Below are 16,160 nucleotides of genomic sequence, written 5' to 3' on the forward strand. Positions count from 1 at the left end.
ATTACTACAATTACTTGAAAATATATTTGTTATATATATATATATACATATATATATATATGTATACTTGTTTTCTTTATAGTTATATCTTGATAAAGTATCTAGTGATCCGATATAAATAATAAAAATTAATAGATATTTTAAACACAAAAAATGGTCAAAAGATTTACAATATTTTGATAAACGAACTATCGTCAATATTCAATTCAACTAGTTGCAGTAGTTAATATAAATATATTATTATATAATACATCAAAACAATGTTGTAATAAGACCTACCAACAATGGGATATTTTGACTACATATCGTCGATATTACAGTGAAAAATTTAGGTACGACGTCTATATTTAGTAATAAAGCTATTGACTACCATTAATAATCAAAATAATATTAATAGTAAAAACATCTATTAATATTACAATGAAACTAATCTTATTAGGTATTTATAAGATACATTTCTCGATCATTTATCTATCTTAAATTATCGAAATAGAATTAGTTTATATAACTAGTAGTACTAGTTAGCCAATTTTTGACTAAAAATTCTAGATAATATGATTAAATTTTAGGTAGTTTACCCAATTATTTTTCTCAGTGTATCTATAAATTTTGCTGCCTGATGTAAATTTCGCTTTACTCCAGGCCTCTTTTGCTCTCTGGCAATTAGGTTGCCGTTTATTTTTCCCCAAAATTTGTTCTGGACAACTGTTCTTGTGCTCTCATTGTAAAAAGAGTCTAAATTGTCTTTTTCTTTATTTAACTCTTGCTCGTCGTTTTGTTTGTAATGTCATGCACAATGTTTCGCTCATGTTTGTTGACGGCAATGATCAAACACCAAGTATTCGCGATGGACGAATTTATTCTATTGTTATTAATAGTTTCTTTGTTCCTGCTATTTGAAAAGGTGGATTTGTGTTGATTTTTGTGGGGAAAATAGGTATTAGTTATTCGTAGATTGCGAAAGATGTACTAATTTATTGGTAGCTTTGGGTGATGACTTCTTTTATTGTTATTTCACTCTGTTGATAACATCATTTCTGATCATGGCGTTGAAATCCTGCATCAACATGAGTTGATGTTGTTTCGGGATGCTTTTTATTAGATCCTGGAGCTGAAAAATTCTTTATTTCTTCCTTGAATTTGATGGTGTCCTGTACATATACACTAATAAAATGGATGTTGTTCGGTTGCTCAAAGTCTGAGTGCAACGTGTTTCAAGCTTTTCGCAAATATACTGGTTTCCCAAAAGTAACGGATAAATTCGTTGAAACAATTAAAAGCAGCTTATGGAACAATCGCTGAGAAGGGTCTAAAAATAACGTTTTATGGTTTCATTATGTTATTTCCTTAAGAAACATAATTTGTAAGTAATTAACTTTTATTGTAAGATTGTTATTTTTAGTTGCTTTTGTATTTTAGTTATACTCTGATGAAGATCGAAATATTAGTATGAAATAAAATAGTGCCTTTTTATAAAAAAGATCGTCTCACGAATAATTATTTAATATTATCAATTACGATCGATTAATTTCTTTTATTTATTGTTATAATGGGATTTTTTGAAGAGATGAGGTTCATACATGGACATCACGTAACAAAGCAACTTAAACAAATAACAAGATTCACCATAAAACGAGCAAGAATGAAGAATAGATTGACGTTTCTAATAAAATGCAGGAAATCAGGACTGATTCCAAACCATATTGGAGATACCACAAAGAATATTCATAACCTTCTAACACAGGACATATCATTAAGAAAATTGAGAATCTAAGTAATAGCTGGACACGTATTTTAAATTTAGAAATTCAGGTCACACTAGACACAATAAAGAGGATTGAATCTACAAATGAACAATTAGTAAATAATACAGGGTGCCCATTATGTATGGAATATATCTAGTATATATCTTGGTAGATATCAACTTTATAAAAACACAATTTTTACTTCTTTTTCAAAAATTTTCTGATGTAAGGGTACAAAATTTTTACGCCATAGTAAAACGAAAAGTAATGTCTATCAAATGAGCCTAACGAAAGAATAGATTGCCATTTAAAAAAATTTAAGTATTATTCGTTACTCATTTGTTTTCTGAATTAAAAACAATTGAATGCAGTCTTATTATGGCAAATAAAATATTAAACAACTTTTGTATAAAATGTTTTTTTTATAAAGTTGATACCTACCAAGATATATACTATATTCCATACATAATGGGCACCTGTATAAAAGGTATATCACAAAATAATAATTTTCAACAGTTTATTGATGCACAAGGTTATAAATGTAAAAAAGAATTTAAAATAGTAAAACAAAAAAATATTAAAAAGTTTGAAAAATTGTTAAAAAACAAAAAACCAAATATATAATTTTTTATTGATAACAACAAGTGGATAACAAATTTAACATCTAATAATGTACCTGACAATGTAAAAAGTTTATTATCTTTAGGACCTAAATTTGTACTCCCAACCGACAAAAGTAATGTAGATTTAAAACGCCTTTAATGTTTATAGAAACTATATTAAAAAGTTACTTAGATAAAGAAAAAGATGTTACTAGAACTAAAATTACAAACACAATAACTAATTATATGTGTAGTAACAAAAAAATTAACGTATTACATACTTGGACACACACTTTACTTAAAGAAACCCAAATGTTTTTAAAGAAAAACCCGAACTTAATCATTACGAGAGCAGATAAAGGTTCCACTACCGTTATTCTTGATATTGATCAATACATTAAAAAAGGTGAAGAAATGTGAAATGACACCAATACATACAAATTACTAAAAAACAACCCTTTACTTAACATACAAAACAAAGTGAATGCATATATAAAACAACTAAAACAAAAAGGTTTTATACAAGATATTGATTCTAAAACTCTAACAACATACAATTCTGTTTTATCTAAAATATATTTCCTTCCCAAGATACATAAACAAGAAGCACCTTTACGTCCGATAGTTTCATCAATTGGAGCGGCAACTTATGAGTTATCGAAGTATTTATCTAAAATCCTTACTGCAGTTTTTGCAGGAGAAACTTATAACATTCACAATACGTTTGATTTTGTGGAAGAATTTCGAAGCTTTCAACTTCCAAAAGACAGTGTATTGTTTTCACTTGATGTAGTTAATCTGTTTGCTAATATTCCTTTATCACTTGTGATAAAAATAGTTGAAGATAAGTGGGAGAGAATTCATGGAGTTTGTGAATGGAATAAAGAAACTTTCCTAATAGGCTTGAAGTTGCTTTTTGAAATAAAACATATCATCAAATTTCAGGAGTACCAATGGAATCACCTATTAGCCCGATTCTGTCTTAATAGTGATGGATTATTGTGTGGATGAGATTTTACAAATTAATGATTTACAATTAACATTCATAAGGAAATATGTAGACGATTTGATTTTGGCTTGTAAAGAAGATAATATTGATAACCTTTTTTATATGTGTTTAACAAATTTTATCCTAACATTCGTTTTACGATCGAAAGAGAAAATAACAAAAGTATTCCGTTTTTGGATACCATGATGATTAGAAATGAAAAAAACCAAATTATTTTTGATTGGTATAGAAAACCAACATATTTTGGTAGATATGTAAATTTTCATTCGAACCACACATTCAAACAGAAAATTGCTTACTTTAAAACATAGAATATGTACTATAATCGAACCTATAGAGTTTAAAGATAAGAATCTAAAAATCTTACGATTATTGAAAATAATGGTAATCCAAGAAAACTCCTTAATAATAGTATATTGTTTTATATGGAAGAGAAGCAGTGTTTTTTATGGCGTGGTCTGTCGTTTAGCGACGAACGCAGTGAGTCGCTAATGACAGATGAGCCGTTAAAATTGTGGCGTGTCCGACAGTTTGCCGGACGAACGAAGTGAGTCCGGCAATGACGGACCAGCCACAAACGAAACTGCTTCTCTTCCGAATAAAACATAGTATTTTTTCTTCAAACGTCATTTCCAATACGGCGCTAAAGTGACATGTGCTTCAGCGCTATGGCGCTAAAGTGAAATTTACTTTAGCGCCATAACGCTGAAGTACTTTTTTGCTATGTTGATCTTAGCAACCGTCGTTATGCAACAATGACTTACTTCTACCGCGAGTAAACACGACAACAAAGTTGTCATTTAATGACGTTTGAAGAAAAATTAATATTTTCCACTAATTTACAACATAACATCAATAAAAATTTTAATACATCGACACAATTAAAACAATATAAAAAATTCCATATATCCTAGGATTGACAGAATTACTTCGAATACATTTAAAACGAGCTAATTTGACATTCATCAATATATACCCAAAAAAATTAAATAAATATTTCTCAATTTTAAAAGATAAAACAGAAAAATTCTTAGAGTCGGAACTTATATATTGCATTATTTGTAAAGATTGTAATGGTAAATACATTGGACAAACTAAACAATGGTTAAAAAGTAGAGTTAATAAACACAAAAGTGACACTAAATTTAGAAAAACATCATGTGCTCTCTCAAAACACGCTGTTGACCATAACCATATTTTTGATTTTGAAAACACAATAATTTTGGACAAGGAATCGAATTATTACAATAGATTATTCCTTGAAATGTTTCATATTAACGCTGAAAATAATATTGTAAATTTCAAGTTAGATACAGAAAATTTGAGTAACATTTATTCATATCTTTTTCAAATAGATAAAAATAAAAATATACGAATTTTATTTGTGACGTAATTTGATTGACGAGTACTGATTTGTTTATTTTAATATAATTGTTACTTTTCATGTTTTATTTTTCATAAACTTTTTACATCTCCAATTATTGTTATAAACGTTTTATGGTTTCATTATGTTATTTCCTTAAGAAACATAATTTGTAAGTAATTAACTTTTATTGCAAAATTGTTATTTTTAGTTGCTTTTGTATTTTAATTGTACTCCGATGAAGATCGCAATAAACGATCGAAATATTAGTATGAAACGAATAATTATTTAATATTATTATCAATTACGATCGATTAATTTCTTTTATTTAAAGATTTAAATTTAATAATCCGCCATTTTTAAACGAGTAATGACGTCATCGATATTTTTTCGGTATAGCAATGTCCCATTTCTATTACGGAATATTAAAGAGGAGTTTTTTCTGAATCTAATACAGTTAATATTAATATTGGTTACATAAGACAATTTTCGAGAAAAATTATTTTAAAGTTTGATTATTTTCCATTCATTAGAGATAGAAAAATAGCAGTAGTCATGCGTAGTCATGGCAACCACCTGTTTGAGATATCAAAAATTAATCATTGTCTTAATAAAATATCTGAAACAACTGGTTGCCATGGTTACGCTGGCTACTGCTATTTTTCTACCTCAATTGAATGGAAAATCATGAAACTTTAAGGCAATTTTTCTCGAACATTTTCTGATGCAGTTAATATTAATTTTAGCTGTACCAAATTCAGGAATTTCCGTAAAATTTCATATTCCGCAAAAAAAATGGGGGTTGCTATTTGAACAAAATAGCGATGACATCATAACTTGTTTAAAAATGGTGGAAAAATTTATAATCTATACCTACCAAAAAACTGCAAAAAATTTTAATTTTAATTCTTTAGACATTTGGGAAGCACTGTATGCAAGGTTGTTGCTAGAAAAATAATAACAACAATACTTATGGAGAAACGTGGCACAAAAATTTACTACCATTTGTTCTTTTCCTATTTAATGTTGAAAGTACAAAGTTTTTAAAATTGGTGTTCTTATTAGGTTAGTTACCCAGGTAAGTAACACTTCTTATATTGCGGTAAATTAGTTAAAAATGTGTATTAACCCTAACCTATAATTTAGGGATCGTGATGGATAGATAGTTAAAATTTGGTACATTTCAAAATAATACCAATAATGAACCCGCTAATAATGCTATTCACGCAACCATACAGAACCGACAATCATTATTAATACAACTAACACCGTCGAGCATATTCAATCATTAACAGACAACATTTCTACTGCGAACAAAACTAAATCTTCAGCCTCTAATTCTGATCACATTGCAAAGAAGAAACGTAAATATGACAGTAATTATTATTTGTCGTTTGGTTTTACCACAGTCGATGACAATGAAAATCCCGATGTTCTGTGTGTGATTTGTAATAAATTATTGGCAAACAGCTCTTTAGTATGAGCAAAATTAAGGAGGCACGTGGAAACAAATCACCCAACATACATAAACAAAGATTTTTTAAATTTTTTAAAACAGAAAATTTCAATGCCACAGAAGCATCGTACAAAGTAATAACTTTAATTAAGCCTTGCGTGAAGGATATTGTGTCATGCGTAATTAATTCAGAAGCTGCTGAAAAAATTGAAAAAGTACCTCTTTCGAATAACACGGTGCCCAGACGCATACATGATATTGCAAATGACATTCAAATGGAGCTTGTTTCGCGTTTATATGTATGCGACTCATTTGCACTACAATTGGACGAGTCAACGGATGTTGCAGGACTTGCAATTTTACTTGTGTTTGTTCGTTACGACTTTGATAAAAAAATTGAACAGGATTTACTCTTATGCGAAAGTTTAGATTTGCACACTACTGGCGAAAATATTTTTAATTGTGTTAATAATTTCATGCAAAAACACAACATAAGCTAGGAGAAATGTATTGCAATATGCAGCGATGGAGCCAAAGCAATGATTGGAAAAGTGGCAGGCGCTGTAACACGTATGCAGAAACTTACCAAAAACTGCGATATTAACCACTGTATTCTTCATAGATACGCGCTAGTTACCAAAAGAATTTCAGTTGAATTAAAGACGGTTCTGGATGAGTGCTAATTATTAATTTCGTCAAATCTCGACCATTACAATCACGTATTTTTAAGGCGTTATGTGAGGATATGGTTATGATGTAAGATGGTTATCTCGTGGCAATATCCTTCAGAGAATGTTTGAATTGCGGAGAGAACTTTTAACCTATTTTACTGATCATATATTTCGATTGGCAGATAGAATGATGGATAAGAACTGGTTTACTATGATTGCATATTTGGCAGATATCTTTGGAATGCTAAACGTGAGTACGAAAAATAAGTAAAGAAATAGATTTGATACTGCACCAGATATGATAATTCAGTTGTCAGATATTCAAGCAAATTTTCAAAGAATAATACTGTGTAAAAAACAGCAACATGCCTCTCATTAATTTTTTTTACAAATGAAGGAATATTGTAAGCCCCACGTATGTGTGGGGCACAAAAATGTGTAATAAAGCATAATAAAGGATAATTATATGTATCATATATAATTTTTTTTCATCGTTGGGTTCCGCGAAATTTTATACATTGTGAAAAGGTTCCGTACCAAATAAAGTTAGGGAACCACTGGATTAGTTTATTTTTGTGTTTAGTAACTTTTGTTTTTACTAAGTTGAATGCCGTGTGAAGTTGCAGTGGTAGTAGAAACAACGTGGAAACAATGTAATGACATCGGTGTTAATGTTGACAGTTTGTTCGCTGTTCAGCTGCTATTGAAACATTATCAACGTTTTCAAAATCAAAACCTTAACACTGAATAAGGTGTTCAAAGTACCGTCCATCAACTTCTTGACAGAAGTAGAGCCGTTGGACAAAATTTTCCATTACGTTGCTTAGAATTTTTGGTGAGATGTTAGCCCCTTGTTCTTTTACATAGTTCCACAAGCAAAAATCAAATGGAGTCATGTCGGGAAACCTGGCAGGCCATTCAATGCTTCCTCTGCGCTCGATCCACCTGTCTGGAAAAACGACGTCCAGTAATTGTCGAATTTGACGACCAAAATGCGATGGTACACCATCTTGTTCAAGCCAAACAGTGTCACGTCTTAGCTGTGGATTATTGTAGTTGGGAAACAATTCTCTTAGTTTGGGTAAAACATTTTCTTGGAGAAGTTGGATGTACAGATCTATGATATTGTTACCAATGATGCTTGCCCAAACATTATTTTGTTGTGGACGTTGGGTGTGTATCTATTCCATCCAATGTTGATTGCTATCAGTCCAATATCTGCAATTATGTCTATTCACTTGGCAGTTTAAACAAAATGTAGACTCATCCGAAAACGTGCTGGAGGACAAAAAGCTATCATTTTGATTTAACAAATCCCACATTATTTCGCAGAATTCGACTCTACGATCAAAGTCGTCTTCACTCAGTTCTTGCAGCAATTTAATCTTGTATGGATGGAACTTTGCTTGCTTTAGAATTTTATGTACAAATACACTCATATGGTGATTTAAAGATACTTGGCGCACAGACGTTTTTAGATTTTCAACAAGATATAACAATAGGGTTAAAGATTTTCATCATTTGCTACAGTTTTAGGACGTCCTTTTCTCGGAAGATCATTAACATTTTCAGTAGCATTAAACCGCTTCAAAGTTTTTGTAACCACAGATCTACTAATTGGTTCTCGCTGAGGATGCGTAGCGTTAAAAAGGACACATACTTCTGCATGAGTTTGCTTTCTATCACCATTATCTATCATACCATAAGCTAAATACTTTTGGAGATATTAAGCCGATTCCATACTTAATGAATTTCATAACAGTTTCTCTTTTCCTTCAATTTCTTTTTTCCTTCTTCTCACCCTATCTTTATCGTAAGACTGCCCTGTATCCGATACTGATTTGTCGGTTCTCTGAATAATTTGCGTTTTCAATGCTTCCACCACCGCATTATAAATAATCAAACACAATTTATGGATTAAATAAGAAAACGTATAAATGTAAATTAAACACATTATTGATTTTATACGTTAACGGTATTCTTAGAGCGAATACAAGTATGAGAACTGTTACATCACACATTCAGCCGCTGGTTTACGCAATGTTTAGGAATGCCTATACGGGCATAAATTTATTATAATTGCCGATTGTAAAACTTTAGAGATGGAATGTAGACCGTAGAAGGTCACTAAACGCGTTTGTTATGTTATTGTTGATTTATGCAGGTGCTAGATTTAAGTCTCAATCAATACTCTACATTTTATATTAATTATTTTTAATTATAAAAGAACTTTGTGTAAAATAGCGTGGGTATACGTAAGTTCTTAATAATTAAACGACTCACGATAATAACACATTACCAAATATAGGTAATGTGACATTTATTAATCTATTTAAAAATGTATAATTACAAGTTTGGACGAAGTAATTTTACCAAAACCAGGTCGAGTATTGTTATAATTTCATTCTTTAAAAATCGACAAAAAATTGAAAGGTTGCAAAATACATTTGTTGCAAGAAAGCAGAAATGAATAATACCGTTTCTGACATTTCGTGCACAAAATGACTATTAATTGTCGTCGGTAATGACTGATTTTGAAATTGAATTCGTTGCATTAGTTCTATTCTTTTTCTTCTTTTTAACCAATTCGCATCATTTAGAGGAAATGACAAAGTGGCTCATATCACCAATCTTTTTTTTATTATATGCAGGTGAATAAATTATAATTGTAATTATATTCTCCGACGATCAGAGAAAAACCAGACATCATCGTTTTACCCACAGATAAAGGGTGTAACGACGTGGTCATGAACAGGAAAGAATACGACGATAAGATGACGAGAAATCTACAGAAATTCCAGCAGAATAACAGAGAAGTTTGTACGAGTCTCAGTACCACCGAGAATTTATACCATAAATTCTCCAACGTACCAGTTGGCGAAGCTCCTTACCAAGATCCCAAAAGGAGACAGCTTTTACACGTAAAACAAAATCAAATGTCAGAGATTCCACGCATTTTGTGGAATCAATCAAAAATATGACGTTAGATCTCTGGGGTATCCTGGTAAGTTTCAATGTGGAACCTCCATTTACCACAGTACTAGTCAAAGATCTGTGGATAGTCTTCGGAAACTCATTCCGGAGGGTTTACCGAAGTATATTCCAAAACTAGTGGAGTACTGTTTATCATCAACATATTTTGAGCTGGAAGGGAGAATTCTACGAGTAATGCGAAAAGGCAGCCATGGGATAACCTTTGACACCAGTAATCGCCCAATTACATGGGGATGTTTTTTTTGCATGGATGACAAATTTGTAGCCTGGTAGCTTGGAAAAAACGTCACTTGATAACAAGCGTGTACGTTACGGACGGGATCAAAAATGTCGGGTTTGATTCAAATGAAGATTTCTGTTCGTTATTAACGGCTTCTGTTGGTTTTTTTGTTGTTATAAAGTTTGTTATTTATTAGCGGCGTTTTTTTGGTTTCTCAAGTTGATTAAGTAATTCTTGATTTTCTGCTACACAAAACTGAAGATTACATTGAAATTGGTTCATGCAAATACGCACTCCATATCTGGATCATCAGCAAGAAAAAGTTGTTCCATACGTGTAGCAAATTTCAAACACTCGCGAACCAAATCAGTTAATAGCCGAACTTTATCGTTAACTTCGTCATTATCAACTTCTTTATTATCATAAAGTATTATAAGTTCGATCAAATCGTCGTCATGCAAAGGGCTTTCTCGCATCATCTTTTCGATGTCAGCAATTAGTATGTTGTTAAAACCTTCACCACCTATAGCACTTGATAGAGTTATAACTTTAGAACTCACAGCTAAATTTTATACCATGGAACTTCCATTTTTAACGCATGCTGGCAATTTTTTTCCCAACAAGCATTTAGGGTTGATTGGCGAAACTGTTTGATGGAAATAGAAGCATGTGTAAAACAATCCATAATCGTAAACTTTTTCCATGCTTCCAAAACAGTCAAATTTCTTTCTTCCACAAAATCTAAAATATACAGGGTGTTTCATGGGGAATGGCATGTACATTAGTATGTTATACGTCAATGTTGTATGGCGTTTTGATACGGTTTCTGCAATGGAAATGCACGTGCTTCTAGTCGTGACTATAGGAGACGGTTTCCTAACCGAGTGCTACCAGATTCAAGAGCATTTACTCGAACATTCAACAGATTGCAGGATTGAGATGTCGAATCTAGGAGCTCTAATGTGAAGGAAATTGTTTCCCGGGCTAGATCCATGGAACTGAATGTATGTGTTGATGATGTTGAAGCATCAGACTAGAATGGATGGACTCTCTTCTGACTCAGATGAAGAAGAGGTAGAGTAGGCTTCTTCATCATTAATCAAAGAAATCCTTGCAAAATGGATAGACGTGAAAAATTTTTCAGAAAAATACCACCCTAACCAAGTTCAAACAAGTAGTAACAGCATCGCTTGGGAAGACTAGACAATGTCACATTTTAGAGATATTCTAAGAAAAAGACAAGCACAAAGTTCTTTGGACAGATTTTTAATAAAAGTTGCTGATCCAAGTGTAAAGTGAATAGAAAAGTAACAAAACCCAGAATGAGGCTCTTCTTCTTTAGAATAGATTTCTTTTTATTTTTGTTTATATTTTACTACAGTTTGTTTTGATTTAATAATTATTACTGAAATAATTTATTAAAATAATTAATTAATATTATAACTTTAAAAATCTTTAATAAAGTTCAGTTTTTTACAAACAGTACCTAAATTAGATTAATCATTTTTACATTACTTGATATGGGAAAGGTTGGTTCGGTATACGTCTTATTCGGTATAAGTCCAAATATAGGGAACGGATCATGATCGTATAACGAGGGTCCACTGTATATTGATAAACCGTGTTATTTCAAAATCGTGTAAAAAAAGAGTTGGGTGTATTGGTTGTACCTAGTGATTTAAAGGATAATATTACCGAGGAAATGTTACCGGTAATTTTGGTAATATTACGTAATATTACCGCAAGATCGGTAACATTGGAAATATTGTTTTTTTTTCCGCTCTATACTCTCATTTATTTGCCCAGCTGTACATAGCGTCACTGGCGCCGCGCGGCCGCACATATCGATCGGGGAATACCCGAAATCTAACTTGTGACAATTCTATGGTTCCCCGTGGCCCGTGGCAAGCGGCAAGCGATATTTTGTAAACAATCTTCATCATAATTAGTGACATTATTGTTATAAAAGGTGTTGTTTATAACTATCAGTGCGATTCCTATTAAATAACTGTAATTGTTTTGCCTTGTTATGTGATATTTGAACTGGTATTTTTATTTTTAGTCTAGATATTTTTAAGTTGAGCTCTTCCCGAAATGCATGATGTTTATTTTGTAGAGTTGATGTTTGGAGGTACTACGATCTTAAAGATAAAGACAACTATTTCTGTAAATATTGTAAAACCTCCTTTAAAAGAAATGCTACCAGACAATTCCAACATTTGCTAAAATGTGTCAAAATACCTGAAAATATAGTACAAATTCTTAAAAAAGGGAAATTGCCTATAATAAATGTTTCCAGTAGTAACAATAACACCACGCCAAGTTCAACCGAAGTATTAGAAGACAGTGATGCTGATGATACTGATACTACCTCTCAGCAGGGGCAAGGAGAATCTTTAGACTCAGAAATTGCTTCACTAGTCAGGCCTGTGCCTTCATCAGCTAGTTCTTCATTTTCAAGTACTACTAAAGCACCAAAGGGTACAATTTCTTCGTATTTTGATAACATGTCTTCTCAAGAAAACAATAAGATTGATGAAATACTCGCAAGGGCTATTTATGTCTCAGAAGTCCCCTTAGATATGACAACGAAAAAAGTATGGTTAGATGTATTCAAAGCAATGAGATGCGCATATAAACCACCCTCTCGTTACCAGTTGTCAAATCCACTCCTCGAATCCGAGTACACTAGAGTAAAAGCTGTAGTTTCTTCAAAAATTAGTGAAGCACCTATCTTAAGCCTACAAATGGATGGATGGTCAAATTGCAGAAATGACTCTATATCTAATTTTGTTATTAATACACCGCTTCCGGTATTTTACAAATCAGTACACACCGAAAATAACAGACATTTAGCAACATTTTTGGCCTCAGAAATTGAAAAAGTTTTGAAAGAATTAGGAGCTTCAAATTTTCTAGCTATTGTCACTGACAACGGAGCTAACATAAAAAAGGCTCGTGAAATAGTTAGCAGCAAGTACGATTACATTACTAATTATGGTTGTATTTGCTACGGTCTAAACCTTCTGGTTGAAGACTTCTTGAAATTAGACCATTTTTCCAATTTTAAAAAGAACATAATTTTAATTGTATCTGAGCTGAAAAATTCGCAGATTTTACATGCAACGTTTGAAAAATCCAGTTGGACAAAACGGGGCGATACATCTCTTTAAAATTGCCGGTGAAAACAAGATGGGGTTCCTTTGTTTGTTGCCTAAAAAGCTTTTTGGACACTAAACATTCATTGAAAAGTTTAGCAGTTGATGATAGCCCAGATATTTCTGATGTTCTTTCATCAAATACAGTAAGACTTCTTCTTCAAAACGAATTTTGGTTACAAATAGAAACAACTTATGACTTGTTCCAGCCAATCACTAAGTGAATAACGATTTTTGAAGCTAACGGGCCAACAATCTCAAAAGTGTTTATCTGCTTTTTTGAAATAAGATCTATATTATGTGACAAAGTATCAAATTTATCTATTACTATGTTGGAATACCAGAAAATGTGTTCAATTCTTGAAAAACGACAAAATAAATGTTTAAAACCCATCAGCTCATCTTGCTGCTTACCTATTAGAACCAAATCAACGCGGCGACAATTTAACTGAAGATGAAAATTTAATTGCAATGGAGTTCATCTATGAAACTGCAAGGCGTCATCCAAAGTATTCTTCACAAGTAGATCTTATTATGGAAGCACTCGCACTGTACAAAATTAGAGGTAATAATTTTGCTAAGGAATTCGTTATTTCCAGCGAAAAATGTATGTCTGGACCTGTTTGGTGGGCAGGAATTTGCTCCAGTTCTAAAATAAGTAGGTTGGCTGTAGACATTTTAAATTTACCATCGTCAACAGCCGCAACCGAAAGAACCTTTAGTACTTACTGATTTATTCATCGGCAAAGAAGAAACAGACTTACCGTGGAGAGGGCCGGAAAACTAACTTATATTGCCCATAATTATAATTTACTAAATGAAGACGATCATTCAAAAATAGTAGAAGCTACTGAAGAAGAAAAAGAAAAAGAAGATATCGGTTTCGAAGTTATAGACTTTACTCAATTAACGAAAGAGAAAGAAGATTCAGATGATGAGGTTGGAGATGATCCGGATGATGATGAGGATGATTTACCATTATCCACTCTATTGCATAGTCCACTGTGACTCTCACTAGTTTAAAAAACGTTCTTGTTGTTTTTTGTAATATTTTTACAGTTTTGAAATAAAAAAAACTTGTATTACTTAAAAAGCTGTTTTTTACAAATTACCAATGTTACCGTAATATTACGTAACATTACCGGTAATATTACCGATTTTTAAATTATCGGTAATTTTACATCACTAGTTGTACCTAGTGCGCATTTGTGCACTTCGATGATAATGCAGAGCTTATGATGGAAATGGGTTAATGGTAAAGTTGTAATACAATCTTTCTAAAACCATATTTAAATTTGTATCTCATAAAATAATTTCTAATAGATGTCTTGACGTAGTTCTCCACTACGTTCTTTTTTGTATCCACATTCACAAATAGTCTCACGACTCCGGTGCACAATAGTTGAGCGATAGCTCAAAGCAAAATCAATTATCCGTTCCGTAGTTCTTCGTGTTTCTCGTACGGTTTGTTCGGTCGGTTTCATGTTGCATTTTTCACCGTCTCAAATCATTCGTCATTCCAGTACGAACCGTAAACAACAATCTGCACAACAATTTATCGCGAACCGCTCGATATCTGATTACATAATTAACCATAATTTATTCGGCACGTTTGCTTTGTGAACCGTTATTACAGATTGTTGAGGTGACTTTTCGATTAGTCACCTCACTCACCTATTTAGTATAACCTGCGTTCTTGAATTCTGTTAACGTTTCGAATTGGTAATTAAATTAAAAGATTGAAACGCAAAGAAATTTTTCACCGAGTTTTTTGAGAATTGATTAATTTACATAAGCGCGCTCGTTCGCACGCCCCTAACAAGAACATTTCATCAGTTACCATTCTTCTAGTTCTTCTCCACTCGCTAATTGATCTAGCCGTATGGGAACAGCTAATTAAAGCCGAGCTTGGTGTTGTATGCGAAACGGCCCTCTGATAATCTTATAAAATAGGTGTGTTTTACCGAACGGGTTGCCGGCAGTCGACAAGTTATTGTTCTGCAAAGTGTTGCGGAACCGTAGTCCTATTTCCGCAAGAAAAGAATGGGTATTTATATACTACACTGTATTCCTTTCTTTGTAAAAAAAACTGTATGTGTTGGGGTTAAAATCAAATAGTAATAGACATGTAAACTAAATATAACCTTGAATTGAAAACAACAATACCGCACAAAGCCGACGATTAATATTCAGCACTACGATTTACAGTTACGCCATTCTCTTTTTACGTATGAACACGTTCCCGACCATCGACGGCCACTTTCCGTTTCCGTTTCGATTCCATAACCGGTATTTAACTGAACGGAAAGGCTTGTATTTCCTTTCGATTTATTGTGTATACAGACATTAATTTTGGTTCCCATTTTAGTCATAATAAAGAATACACCTATCTAAGGATGTATGTATTCATATTTCATGTAGGTAAAAGTATGCCGTTAAAGAATATTTTTTAAAATTGCTAAGAATTTATAAGAATTTGAAGTTGTATTAACAACGTTATGTAATCTTTGATCTATACTGGTCTAACTAATGGGTTTTGCATGTTGCAAAGTTAATCTCTCCAAGTAAAATGAATATAACTTCGGCTATAATAACTTTTATTTTTGTGTATTAGACGCGCAATTAACTTTCGCCTGAAGCGATCCTTTTCAAATTGTTTGTGTTGACACCAATAGCCTGGACCGAACGGCTTTGGAATTAATGAAGATATTCTTCGTAGATCGAACATCTGTCTGAAGAATAATAGATGATGATACTATCATTTATGAAAACCTGATTACATCGATGAAAAAGAATGGAATGTATTGGATGAGATATAACATAGTGTTGTATTTCTTGGAAAATTTTTATAAGAAAAGGTTTTGTGAATTAGATTTCTAAAATCACCCCTTAGAATGTTAGAACAGATGGACTTTAGAGGTACTTTAGAACAAGTCGGAGAA

The 16,160-nt window shown here is 32.1% G+C and overlaps 1 protein-coding gene across 9 annotated transcripts in view; it reads right to left on the bottom strand.

Annotated features, from left to right (window-relative positions):
- LOC111429468 (DOMON-like domain-containing protein nahoda) overlaps positions 1 to 16,160 on the bottom strand; it is an 80,365-nt gene that overhangs the window by 52,067 nt on the left and 12,138 nt on the right. The window lies entirely within an intron of this gene.

This window comes from Onthophagus taurus, chromosome 7, assembly GCF_036711975.1.
Source record: "Onthophagus taurus isolate NC chromosome 7, IU_Otau_3.0, whole genome shotgun sequence".
Taxonomy (NCBI): domain Eukaryota; kingdom Metazoa; phylum Arthropoda; class Insecta; order Coleoptera; family Scarabaeidae; genus Onthophagus; species Onthophagus taurus.